We start from the raw sequence: 13,887 nt of genomic DNA, 5'->3' as shown, positions 1-13,887 counted from the left end.
TCTATCCTCTGTGCTGGGCTCTGCACCTGATACCAAACAATCAAAATTGCTTGACCAAGCACAGTAGCTCACACCTGTAATCCCAATACTTTGGAAGGCCAAAGTGGGCAAATCACTTGAGGCCAGGAGTTCAAGACCAGCCTAGCTGACATGGTGAAACCTCGTCTCTACTGAAAATACAAAAATTAGCCAGGCATAGTGACACACACCTATAATCAAAGCTACTTGGGTGGCCCAGGCACAAGAATCACTTGAACCCAGGAGGCAGAGGTTGCCGTGAGCCGAGATCATGCCACTGCACTCCAGCCTGGGCAACAGAGTGATTCTGTCTCAAAAAAAAAAAAATTGTTTACTTACTAGATTTTTCACTAGAAATTAGCATTACTAAGAGTTAAAGTTGTAGTTAATATATGTAATTAAAACTATTAGCTATAAGAATTCTGTATACAAAGTACGTAAGAACAGTAGCAAGTGTCTTTGGTAAAGAAAGTTATTTTAAAAACATGAGGATGTGTTTTTTTTTGTTCAAGGAAAAGTAATTTTGTGTAGTTTAGTGGTTATTTAAAGGTTCTTTTTTTTTTTTTTTTTTTTTTTTTTTTTTGAGACAGAGTCATCCAGGTTGGAATGCAGTGGCTCAATCTCTGCTCACTGCAAGCTCCGCCCCTTGGGTTCATGCCATTCTCCTGCGTCAGCCTCCCAAGTAGCTGGGACTACAGGCGCCCGCCACCACACCTGGCTAATTTTTTGTGTATTTAGTAGAGACGGGGTTTCACCATGTTAGCCAGAATGGTCTCAATCTCCTGACCTCGTGATCCACCTGCCTCGGCCTCCCAAAGTGCTGGGATTATAGGCATGAGCCACTGCGCCCAGCCTTAAAAGTTCTTTTAAATTAAAGAAATAAAAAACAAAATGATTGGTGAAAGAATAAGGGAAGAAAAGAGAAAAAGATAAAACTGAATGGATACAGAAAGTTTGGGGAAAAAGAGTGAAAAAAAATTTGTAAGAGGTTATAAAAGGTTTATGGGACCAGGTATGCTGGTTCACACCTGTAATTTTAGCACTTTGGGAGGCCAATGCAGAAGATTGCTTGAGGCCAGGAGTTTGAGACCACCCTGATCAACACAGCAAGACCTAGTCTCAATTTTTAAAAAATAAATAAATAAAAGGCAATGGAAATCTTGTGTGGTCAAAGCTGATTGAGATTGGATGCATCTGTTTATAAGGTTTTATCCAAATTATCCTTATCATTAGTAATGCACTGATACAAAGATAGAATTTGGTTTTCTCTTTTTTCTTTTTGTCCTCAGGAATTCTTGTTCTGAGGTTTTCTTTTGGATAATATTTTCCTGTAGTGTTCACAAGAAATAGTAAAAGAGTTGTTCAATTTTTGAGTAAATTGTAAAAAAAGAAAACAAAAACAAAAAAGAAAGGAATTTGCCTCATAATGTCTTTAATAATTTTCAGATTGTTTGAAAAACTGAGTCTCCTCTCTATCGAAGAGCAGATTTTTTTAATCTTTTAATTATCACTTCTTATTTATTTATTTATTAAGAGACAGACTCTTGTTCCTTCTCCCAGGCTGAAGTGTAATGGCACAATCACCGCTCAAACCCCTGGGCTCAATCCTCCCATCTCGGTCTCCTGAGTAGCTAGGACCATGAGCATGTGCCACCATGTCCAACTAATTTTTTTTACTTTTGTTAAAGACCGGGTCTCACCATGTTGCCCAGGCTGGTCTCAAACTTGTAGACTCAAGTGATTCTCCCACCTTGGCCTCCCAGTGTGTCGGTCAATGCCATGACCCATGGTAATCAGCGTGAGCTCACCCACCAGAAAATATGGAAAAGTGGAGCAACTCATGTAAGAGAAAGCACCGAGATGACCAGCTTTCTGATGCCACCTGCAAGCAGAGGGACTCAGAGATCATGCAGCAAAAGCAGAAAAAGGCAAATGAGAAGAAGGAGAAACCCAAGTAGCTTTGTGGCTTCATGAGCAACCCTCCTGCCATTCACCAGTGTCCCTGTGTCTGCAGCAGCTCCCCTTCGTGCTTCCTTCCCCTCAGGTAGCCTCTCTGCCCTGGGCCATGGGACTCACAGAGTTACCCCTTCCCCGTGTTTTTTATTCCTGTGGGGCTCACCCCAAAGGATTAAAAGTAGCTTTGTAATTCCCTGGGGAAAAAAAAAGAATGAAATGATGCTTAACTTTCTTTGAGTTACATATGTATAAATGTGTTAACATGTGTTCAAAAATTGCATGCGATTCCTAAAAATCTGTTATATCTTGGCAAATTGCATTATTCTAATGCTTTTTCTCTACATTCTCTTTGTAAATCCTAGAGTGTTGTGTCTTCAAGAAGACTGATGGAAAAAAATGAAGACTCACAGGTACTCTGAAATACACACCTCTGCTGATAACTTAGATCACACAATTGGACTGCATAAGAATTTCAAAAACTTCAGTGAAAAAAAGGGGACTCATAAAATTGCTAACCAATATCAAGCAGAGCAAGAATTAATTACATGAGACTAAACTGATAAAGGACTGAAATTGTTGTTATTATTATGTTTTTTAGACAGGGTCTCACTCTGTCACCCAGGCTGGAGTACAGTGGCATGATCAGCTCACTGCAGCTTTGATCTCCTGGGCTCAAGCGATCCTCCCACCTCAGCTTCCTGAGCAGCTGGGCCCACAGGCATATACCGCCATGCCTGGCTAATTTTTTATTTTTAGTACAGGCAAGGTCTCACTATGTTGCCCAGGCTGGTCTCAAACTCCTGGGCTCAAGTGATCCTTCTGTCTCAGCCTCCCAAAGTGCTGTGATTATAGGCATGAGCCACTGCACCCAGCTGAAATAATTTTCCCATGACTTTTCTGCTAGAAATATTGCTGGTTCTTTCATTTATTTATTTATTTGAGACATGGTCTCACTCTGTCACCCAGGCTGGAGTGCAGTGGTATAACACAGCTCACTGCAGCCTCTAACTCTTGGGCTCAAGTGATTCTCCCACCTCAGCCTCTCACAGGCATGCACCACCAAGGCCAGTTGTATTTCATTGTTCTTTTTTGTAGAGATAAGGCCCCATTCTGCTGTCCAGGCTGGTCTTGACCTCCTGGCCTTACGTAGTTCTCCTGTCTCAGCCTCCAAAGTGCTAGGATTACAGATTTGCCTCCCTTTTCCATGGTGTTGCATTGGGCACACTTCTGAACAAAAATCTTCTTGCCTTTCTAAACATCACCCATATTTAATTCTGTTTTTTTCACTGGTGCCACAAAGGTTTCTACTCAGAAGTCGGATGTCCCGCTCAAGCATTGCTGATTCTTATGTTTTGTTTTCCATAGTCAAAACATTTTTTTTTTTCTCTTAAGCTGTTTGTAGCTTACAGCAATTATTATTTTTAGTAGAGACAGAGTTTCTTTTATTGGCTTCAGGCTTTTTCTGTCTATTGAGAGACTGCCTTTCCTTGTCACTGGCTGCGACCAATGTTGGCCAGGCTGATCTTGAACTCCTGACCTCAAGTGATTGGCCCGCCTTGACCTCCCAAACTGCTGCAATTCTAGGCACTTTGGGAGGCATGAACCACTGTGCCCAACCTTCTGCTCTAAAGCTTTTTAATAAACTCACTCCTCCTCTCAAACTTGCCTCAGTCTCTCCTTCTGCCTTTATGCCCCTCAGTCAAATTCTTTCTTCTGAGGAGGCAAGAATTGAGATTGCTACAGACGCATAAGTATTCGCCACCAGTAACAAGTCCATAGAGGAAAGTGAAAGCAAGTTGATTAGAGAAGTAAATTTAAAAGGAATGGGCTGCTCCAAAGGCAGAGCAGCCCCAAGGGCTGCTGGTTAGCTATTTTTGTGGTTATTTCTTGATTATATGCTAAACAAAGGGTTGACTACTTATGAGTTTTCTGAAAAAGGAGGAGGCAATTCCCAGAACTGAGGGTTCCCCCCTTTTTAGACATATAGGGTAACTTCTGGATGTTGCCATGGCATTTATTAACAGTCAGGGTGCTGGTGGGAGTGTCTTTTAGCATGCTAATACATCATTGTTAGCATATAACAAGCACTGAGGATGACCGGGGTCACCTTCCTCACCATCTTGTATTTGGTGGGTTTTGGCCAGCTTTTTTACCACATCCGGTTTTATCAGCAGGGTCTTCAAGACCTGTATCTTGTAATACCAGTCCTTCTGACCTATTTCATCCTGTGGCTAAGGATACCTAACCTCCTGGGAATGTGGCTCAGCAGGGTATCAGCCTTATTTTACACAGCCCCTACTCAAGATGGAGTCACTCTGGTTCAAATACCTCTGACAAAATGAGACACACCTGGTTAATTGGACTGGCCTATTTCCAGAAATGAGAGACTGATTTAATAGGATCCCTTGCCACTCCACTCTTCACTCAGTTTTTCTCTCCACAGCCACCAACTCAGCTTTTGGTGTGTGAAACGACTAGGGATGTTTCAGAGAGGGAAATGTGGGGTTGCAGGAAATGATTCCCTAAAATATGATGTTTTGGCATTTTGAGGACTTTTGAAAATTGAAAGGCCTGAAAAAGAAGTCTTAGAATCAAGGTCTCACTAACGTTCTTTTGTTCCTCCCCCTCCCAAGAGCAGCTGGAGACTCTCTGGAATTTCCTCATTGACCAAGAAACTTTCTTTTTTTATTTAATTTTTTTTTTAGTACTTTGAGTTCCAGGGTACATGTGCACAATGTGCAGGTTTGTTACATAGGTATACATGTGCCATGATGGTGCGCTGCACCCATTAACTCGTCGTTTACATTAGGTATATCTCCTAATGCTATCCCTCCCTGCTCCCCCTACCCCACAACAGGCCCCAGTGTGTGATGTTCCCCTTCATGTGTCCAAGTGTTCTCATTGTTCATTTCCCACCTATGAGTGAGAACATGCGGTGTTTGGTTTTCTGTCCTTGCGATAGTTTGCTCAAAATGATGGTTTCCAGCTGCATCCATGTCCCTACAAAAGACATGAACTCATCCTTTTCTATGGCTGCATAGTATTCCATGGTGTATATGTGCCACATTTTCTTAATCCAGTCTATCATTGATGGGCATTTGGGTTGGTTCCAAGTCTTTGCTATTGTGAATAGTGCCACAATAAACATACATGTGCATGTATCTTTATAGCAGCATGATTTATAATCCTTTGGGTATATGCCCAGTAATGGGATGGCTGGGTCAAATGGTATTTCTAGTTCTAGATCCTTGAGGAATCGCCACACTATCTTCCACAACGGTTGAACTAGTTTACAGTCCCACCAACAGTGTAAAAGTATTCCTATTTCTCCACATCCTCTCCAGCACCTGTTGTTTCCTGACTTTTTAATGATCGCCGTTCTAACTGGTGCGAGATGGTATCTCATTGTGGTTTTGATTTGCATTTCTCTGATGGCCAGTGATGATGAGGATTTTTTCATGTGTCTGTTGGCTGCATAAATGTCTTCTTTTCAGAAGTGTCTGTTCATATATTTTGCCCACTTTTTGATGGGGTTGTTTGATTTTTTTCTTGTAAATTTGCTTGAGTTCTTTGTAGATTCTGGCTATTAGCCCTTTGTCAGATGGGTAGATTGCAAAAATTTTCTCCCGTTCTGTAGGTTGCCTGTTCACTCTGATGGTACTTTCTTTTGCTGTGCAGAAGCTCTTTAGTTTAATTAGATCCCATTTGTCAATTTTGGCTTTTGTTGCTATTGCTTTTGGTGTTTTAGACATGAAGTCCTTGCCCATGCCTATGTCCTGAATGGTATTACCTAGGTTTTCTTCTAGGATTTTTATGGCTTTAGGTCTAACATTTAAGTCTTAATCCATCTTGAATTAATTTTTGTATAAGGTGTAAAGAAGGGATCCAATTTCAGCTTTCTACTTATGGCTAGCCAGTTTTCCCAGCACCATTTATTAAATAGGGACTCCTTTCCCCATTGCTTGTTTTTGTCAGGTTTGTCAAAGATCAGATGGCTGTAGATGTGTGGTATTATTTCTGAGGACTCTGTTCTGTTCCATTGGTCTATATCTCTGTTTTGATACCAGTATCATGTTGTTTTTGTTACTATAGCCTTATAGTATAGTTTGAAGTCAGGTAGCGTGATGCCTCCAGCTTTGTTCTTTTGGCTTAGGATTGTCTTGGCTATGCAGGCCCTTTTTTGGTTCCATATGAACTTTAAAGTAGTTTTTTCCAATTCTGTGAAGAAAATCATTGGTAGCTTGATGGGGATGGCATTGAATCTATAAATTATCTTGGGCAGTATGGCCATTTTCACGATATTGATTCTTCCTATCCATGAGCATGGGATATTCTTCTGTTTGTGTCCTCTCTTATTTCGTTGAGCAGTGGTTTGTAGTTCTCCTTGAAGAGGTCCTTCACATCCCTTGTAAGTTGGATTCCTAGGTATTTTATTCTCTTGGAAGTAATTGTGAATGGGAGTTCACTCATGATTTGGCTCTCTGTTTGTTTGTTGTTAGTGTATAGGAATGCTTGTGATTTTTGCATATTGATTTTGTATCCTGAGACTGCTGAAGTTGCTTATCAGCTTAAGGAGATTTTGGGCTGAGATGATGGGGTTTTCTAAATATACAATCATGTCATCTGGAGACAGGGACAATTTGACTTCCTCTTTTCCTAATTGAATACCCTTTATTTCTTTCTCCTGCCTGATTGCCCTGGCCAGAACTTCCAACGTTATGTTGAATAGGAGTGGTGAGAGAGGGCATCCTTGTATTGTGCTGGTTTTCAAAGGGAATGCTTCCAGTTTTTGCCCATTCAGTATGATAATGGCTGTGGGTTTGTCATAAATAGCTCTTATTATTTTGAGATACATCCCATCAATACCTAATTTATTGAGAGTTTTTAGCATGAAGGGCTGTTGAATTTTGTCAAAGGCCTTTTCTGCATCTATTGAGATAATCATGTGGTTTTTGTCTTTGGTTCTGTTTATATGCTGGATTATGTTTATTGATTTGCATATGTTGAACCAGCCTTGCATCCCAGGGATGAAGCCCACTTGATCATGGTGGATAAGCTTTTTGATGTGCTGCTGGATTTGGTTTGCCAGTATTTTATTGAGGATTTTTGCATCAATGTTCATCAGGGATATTGGTCTAAAATTCTCTTTTTTTGTTGTGTCTCTGCCAGGCTTTGGTATCAGGATGATGTTGGCCTTATAAAATGAGTTAGGGAGGATTCCCTCTTTTCTATTGATTGGAATAGTTTCAGAAGAAATGTTACCAGCTCCTCCTTGTACCTATGGTAGAATTCAGCTGTGAATCCGTCTGGTCCTGGACTTTTTTTCGTTGGTAGGCTATTAATTATTGGCTCAATTTCAGAGCCTGTTATTGGTCTATTCAGGGATTCAACTTCTTCCTGGTTTAGTCTTGGGAAGGTGTATGTGTCCAGGAATGTATCCATTTCTTCTAGATTTTCTAGTTTATTTGCGTAGAGGTGTTTATAGTATTCTCTGATGGTAGTTTGTATTTCTGTGAGATCAGTGGTGATATCACCTTTATCATTTTTATTGTGTCTATAGGATTCTTCTCTCCTTCTTTATTAGTCTTGCTAGCGGTCTATCAATTTTGTTCATCTTTTCAAAAAAAACAGCTCCTGGATTCATTGATTTTTTTTTTTTTTTTTTTTTTTTTTTTTTTTTTGAGATGGAGTCTTGCTCTGTCGCCCAAGCTGGAGCGCAGTGGCGCGATCTCAGCTCACTGCAAGTTCCGCCTCCTGGGTTCACACCATTCCCCTGCCTCAACCTCCCAAGTAGCTGGGACTACAGGCGCCCACCACTACACCCAGCTAATGTTTTGTATTTCTTTTAGTAGAGACGGGGTTTCACCATGTTAGCCAGGATGGTCTCAATCTCCTGACCTCGTGATCTGCCCGCCTCGGCCTCCCAAAGTGCTGGGATTACAGGTGTGAGCCACCACACCCAGCCGATTCATTGATTTTCTGAAGGGTTTTTGTGTCTCTATCTCCCTCAGTTCTACTCTGATCTTAGTTATTTCTTGCTTTCTGCTAGCTTTTGAATGTGTTTGCTCTTGCTTCTCTAGTTCTTTTAATTGTGATGTTAGAGTGTCAATTTTAGATCTTTCCTGCTTTCTCTTGTGGGCCTTTAGTGCTAAAAATTTCCCTCTACACATTGCTTTAAATGTGTCCCAGAGATTCTGTTATGTTGTGTCTTTGTTCTCATTGGTTTCAAAGAACATCTTTATTTCTGCCTTCATTTCATTATGTACCCAGTAGTCATTCAGGAGCAGGTTGTTCAGTTTCTATGTAGTTGAGTGATTTTGAGTGAGTTCCTTAATCCTGAGTTCTAGTTTGATTGCACTGTGGTCTGAGAGACAATTTGATAAAATTTCTGTTCTTTTACATTTGCTGAGGAGGGCTTTACTTCCAACTATATGGTATGGTCAGTTTTGGAATAAGTGTGATGTGGTGCTGAGAAGAAAGTATGCTCTGTTGATTTGGGGTGGAGAGTTCTGTAGATGTCTATTAGGTCCACTTGGTGCAGAGCTGAGTTCAATTCCTGGATACCCTTGTTAACTTTCTGTCTCATTGATCTGTCTAATGTTGACAGTGGGGTGTTAAAGTCTCCCATTATTATTGTGTGGGAGTCTAAGTCTCATTTTAGGTCCCTAAGGACTTGCTTTATGAATCTGGATGCTCCTGTATTGGGTGCATATATATTTAGGATAGTTAGCTCTTCTTGTTTAATTGATCCCTTTACCATTATGTAATGACCTTCTTTGTCTCTTTTGATCTTTGTTGGTTTAAAGTCTGTTTTATCAGAGACTAGGGTTGCAACCCCAGCTTTTTTTTGTTTTCCATTTGCTTGGTAGATCTTCCTCCATCCCTTTATTTTGAGCCTATGTGTGTCTCTGCATGTGAGATGGGTCTCCTGAATACAGCACACTGATGTGTCTTGATTCTTTATCCAATTTGCCAGCCTCTGTCTTTTAATTGGACCATTTAGCCCATTTACATTTAAGGTTAATATTGTTATGTGTGAATTTGATCCTATCATTATGATGTTAGCTGGTTATTTTGCTCATTAGTTGATGCAGTTTCTTCCTAGCATCTATGGTCTTTACAATTTGGCATGCTTTTGCAGTGGCTGGTACCGGTTGTTCCTTTCCATGTTTAGTGCTTCCTTCAGGAGTTCTTGCAAGGCAGGCCTGGTGGTGACAAAATCTCTCAGCATTTGCTTGTCTGTAAAGGATTTTATTTCTCCTTCACTTATGAAGTTTAGTTTGCCTGGATATGAAATTCTGGGTTGAAAATTCTTTTCTTTAAGAATGTTGAATATTGGTCTCCACTCGCTACTGGCTTGTAGAGTCTCTGCGAAGAGATTCACTTTTAGTCTGATGGGCTTCCCTTTGTGGGTAACCTGACCTTTCTCTCTGGCTGCCCTTAACATTTTTTCCTTCATTTCAACTTTGGTGAATGACAATTATGTGTCTTGGAGTTGCTCTTCTCAAGGAGTATCTTTGTGGAGTTCTCTATATTTCCTGAATTTGACTGTTGGCCTGCCTTGCTAGGTTGGGGAAGTTCTCCTGGATAATATCCTGAAGAGTATTTTCCAACTTGGTTCCCTTCTCCCCATCACTTTCAGATACACCAGTCGATGTAGAGTTGATCTTTTCACATAGTCCCATATTTCTTGGAGGCTTTGTTCATTTCTGTTTACTCTTTTTTCTCTAAACTTCTCTTCTTGCTTCATTTCGTTCATGTGATCTTCAATCACTGATACTTTTCCTTCCAGTTGATCGAATCGGTTACTGAAGCTTGTGAATGTGTCATGTAGTTCTCGTGCCATGGTTTTCATCTCCATCAGGTCATTTAAGGTCTTCTCTACACTGGTTATTCTAGTTAGCCATTCATTTAATCTTTTTTCAAGGTTTCTAGCTTCTTTGCGATGGGTTCAAACATCCTCCTTTAGCTCGGAGAAGTTTGATCGTCTGAAGCCTTCTTCTCTCAACTCGTCAAAGTCTTTCTCTGTCCAGTTTTGTTCCATTGCTGGCCAGGAGCTGCGTTCCTTTGGAGGAGAAGAGATGCTCTGATTTTTAGAATTTTCTGCTTTTCTGCTCTGGTTTCCTCCCCATCTTTGTGGTTTTATCTACCTTTGGTCTTTGATGATAGTGATGTACAGATGGGGTTTTGGTGTGGATGTCCTTTCTGTTTCTTAGTTTTCCTTCCAACAGTCAGGACCCTCAGCTGCAGGTCTGTTGGAGTTTGCTGGAAGGTCCACTCCAGACTCTTTGCCTGGGTATTACCAGTGGAGGCTGCAGAACAGTGAATATTGCAGAACAGAAAATGTTGCTGCCTGATTGTTCCTCTGGAAGCTTCATCTCAGAGGGGCACCCAGCCATGTGAGGTGTCAGTCGGCCCCTACTGGGAGGTGCCTCCCAGTTAGGCTACTCAGGGGTCAGGGACCCACCTGAGGAGGCAGTCTGTCCATTCTCAGATTTCAGACTCTATGCTGGGAGAACCACTACTCTCTTCAAAGCTGTCAGACAGGGACATTTAAGTCTGCAGAAGTTTCTGCTGCCTTTTGTTCAGCTATGCCTGCCCCTAGAGGTGGAGTCTACAGAGGCAGGCAGGCCTCATCGAGCTGCAGTGGGCTCCACCCAGTTTGAGCTTCCCGCTGCTTTGTTTACCTACTCAAGCCTCAGTGATGGTGGAAGCCCCTCCCCCAGCCTCACTGCTGCCTTGCAGTTCAATTTAGGACTGTTGTGCTAGCAATGAGTGAGGCTCCGTGGGCATGGGACCCTCTGAGCCAGGCATGGGATATAATCTCCCTGTGTGCCGTTTGCTAAGACCGTTGGAAAAGCGCAGTATTAGGGTGGGAGTGACCCAATTTAAAGGGAATTCCCTGGCCTCTTGCGCTTCCTGGGTGACGTGATGCCTTGCCCTGCTTTGACTCACGCTCGGTGGGCTGAAGCCACTGTCCTGCACCCACTGTCCAACAAGCCCCATTGAGATGAACCCTGTACGCCAGTTGGAAACGCAGAAATCACCCGTCTTCTGTGTCACTCACGCTGGGAGCTGTAGACTGGAGTCCTATTTGGCCATCTTGGAACCTCTGACCAACAAACTTTCTTTCCAAAAGAAACTCAATCGTCTCTTATTTTTCCCCTGAAATATCAATATCTTGTTCAGAAAAGAAAGTGAGGAATACAACCACACCTACATGGACTTTGTCACAAGGTAATGCCTGCCTGCCTCTCAGGCTCATTCAAATTCAAAAGAGAATCATCTATAAGTTAATTTCTATCTCCCTTGCCCATTTATTCTCTCTAATGATCACTTCCTGCATCTCAAAAGAATTGTCTACATTCCCCATCTTTTTTCTCACCTATGAAAAAGGTTATACAAGCTTCTGTACCCTGTTGGGGTATAGGGTAATGATGATACAGGAGTTAAGAAGAAATCACAGGTAGAGAGTAAGGGTATGGTAGTCTTCAATAAGGCTTTTTTTTTTTTTTTTAAATGAAAACCAGCCCCAAATCATTTTCTAACAAAGAGCAGCCTATAAAGTTGAGCTGGGAGCTTGCACAGGTGAATACTGGCAGGAACTAGGGACCAGACATGTTCAAGATGGCAACTCCATCTTCCCTTCTCTTTGTCAGCCACGTGTACTGTAAGGAGCAGATAAGATGGTGCTGGTCAACTGGAAAGTCCATTTGCATAATAAGATTAGGATGAGGCAACCAGCCTTCCCTATGTACTATGTAAATGTCATACCTAATGGAACCAATCTGTGAGCCCTATGCAAATCAGACACCACCTCCTCAAACTACACTATAAAATCTGGCACATTCACCACCAGCTGGTCCTTTGCACTAGGAGACCCCTTTCTCTATGGAGAGCTGTTTCTCTTTCTCTTCTCTTCTGCCTATTAAACCTCTGCTCCTAAACTCCTTGGGTGTGTCCATGTCCTAAATTTTCCTGGCGCACAACAACAAAACCCAGGGTATATACCCCAGACAATGTAGAAGCTTCAATGACACTCTGGTTCCCAAACACATACACGCACACACATTAATAAATCTGCCTTTTCTCCTATTAAATGCCTTTTGTCTGTTGATTTGCAGCAAACTTTCAAAGAGCAAAGGGGAAGTTTCCCTTTTGCCCATACAGTTTTGGTACTGTGAGCAGGATACTTCTCTGCTCTTCTGGAAACTGCAGTCAGGGGAACCTAAGACCTGACAAGTCTGAAAAAAAGAGATTCTATCATAAAGAAGCCTCCTCTGCTCTAACCCTTAACAAAAAGTAACCTGCCAGCTTGGGCAACACAGCAAAACCCTGTCTCTACAAAACATACAAACATCACCCAGGCATGATGGTATGCACCTATAGTCCCAGCTACTGGGGATGCTGAGGTGGGAGGATTGCTTGAGCCCAGGAGGTAGAGCTTGCAGTCAGCTGAGATCATGCCACTGCACTCCAGCCTGGGTGACATAGCAAGACCCTGTCTTAAAGAGAGATTTGAGCCCAAATAAGTCCATTTACAATGGTGAGAGTGTAATGTCAATTCCTAAAGTTTTTGTCAATCTCTCAAAAATTAAGAAATTAGCCTAAAGGGAGAATTGTTAAGTTTTTAAATTGTTAAAAGTTTTGCCTAAAGCTGCCTCCTTATGTATTTTTTTCTTTTTCTTTTTTTTTTTTTTTTGAGACAGAGAAGGGGAGAATTGTTAAATTTTTAAATTGTTAAAAGTTTTGCCTAAAGTTGCCTCCTTTTGTATTTTTTTCTTTTTTTTTCTGAGATGGAGAAGGGGAGAATTGTTAAATTTTTAAATTGTTAAAAGTTTTGCCTAGAGCTGACTCTGTATGTATTTTTTTCTTTTTTCTTTTCTTTCTTTCTTTTTTTTTTTTTTGAGATGGAGTCTCGCTTTGTCGCCCACACTGGAGTGCAGTGCCGCAATTTCGGCTCACTGCGAGCTCTGCCTCCTGGGTTCACCCATTCTCCTGCCTCAGCCTCCCAAGTAGCTGGGACCACAGGCGCCCGCCACCACACCTGACTAATTTTTTGTATTTTTAGTAGAGACGGGGTTTCACTGTGTTAGCCAGGATGGTCTGGATTTCCTGACCTCATAATCCGCCCGTCTCGGCCTCCCAAAGTGCTGGGATTACAGGCATGAGCCACCGTGCCCAACCTGCCTCCTTATGTATTTTAAATATAGCCTAAAGGTTTCTCCATAGGTAGTGAACTGTAACCTAACTGGATATGTAAACAGATTGTAACCTACTCTTTTAACAACTAGCCTAGTCTGAACCAATCGCAGGCAACTAACTGTTCAAAGTGTGCTCAAATAAGTCACATGTCAAGCTGTAACCAATCCAGCTATTTCTGTACCTCATTTCTGTTTTCTATATGTCACTTTCCTTTTTCTGTCAATAAATGTTATCTGACCATGTGGCTGCCCCAGTGTTGTTGTTATTCTGAACCTATTCTGGTTCTGGGGGCTACCAGATTCATAAATCAGTCTCTGTGCAATTAAACTCTGTTAAGTTTAATTTGTCTAAAGTTTTTCTTTTAACAACTTGTACCATCTATATTTCTCATTGCTGCCAGACTATCCAGGATGTTAAGATCATGATATTACAACCTTTAGACATAGTTAATCAGATGTGTGTCTCTCCCAATATACAGCTAATCACTAATGCAGACCTCCTTATTTATGACCGCTCCTTTGTTACTCAAATTTGGCCAATCTCTGAAATCTTGGATGCACACTGACTTTCAACAACCCCCCTCCAGCCGGGCACGGTGGCTCATGCCTGTAATCCCAGCAAGCTAGAACTAAGCTGTTTATTGGACCTTCTGAGAAATCAGGAGAGTGATCATAGCCAAATCCTCAAGCCAGTTTTGGGGGGTTTTGC

The 13,887-nt window shown here is 41.6% G+C and overlaps 1 long non-coding RNA gene and 1 pseudogene across 1 annotated transcript in view; one reads left to right on the top strand and one right to left on the bottom strand.

Annotated features, from left to right (window-relative positions):
* Positions 1 to 13,887, bottom strand: part of LOC119625379 (uncharacterized) — a 62,332-nt gene that overhangs the window by 23,781 nt on the left and 24,664 nt on the right. The gene's annotated exons all lie outside the window — the stretch shown is intronic.
* On the top strand, positions 1,271 to 4,651 carry LOC140713256 (small EDRK-rich factor 2-like; annotated as a pseudogene).

Source organism: Chlorocebus sabaeus, chromosome 13 (assembly GCF_047675955.1).
Source record: "Chlorocebus sabaeus isolate Y175 chromosome 13, mChlSab1.0.hap1, whole genome shotgun sequence".
Classification (NCBI taxonomy): domain Eukaryota; kingdom Metazoa; phylum Chordata; class Mammalia; order Primates; family Cercopithecidae; genus Chlorocebus; species Chlorocebus sabaeus.
Note: the sequence above shows the minus strand (reverse complement) of the source record. Positions and strands in the feature narration are given on the sequence as shown.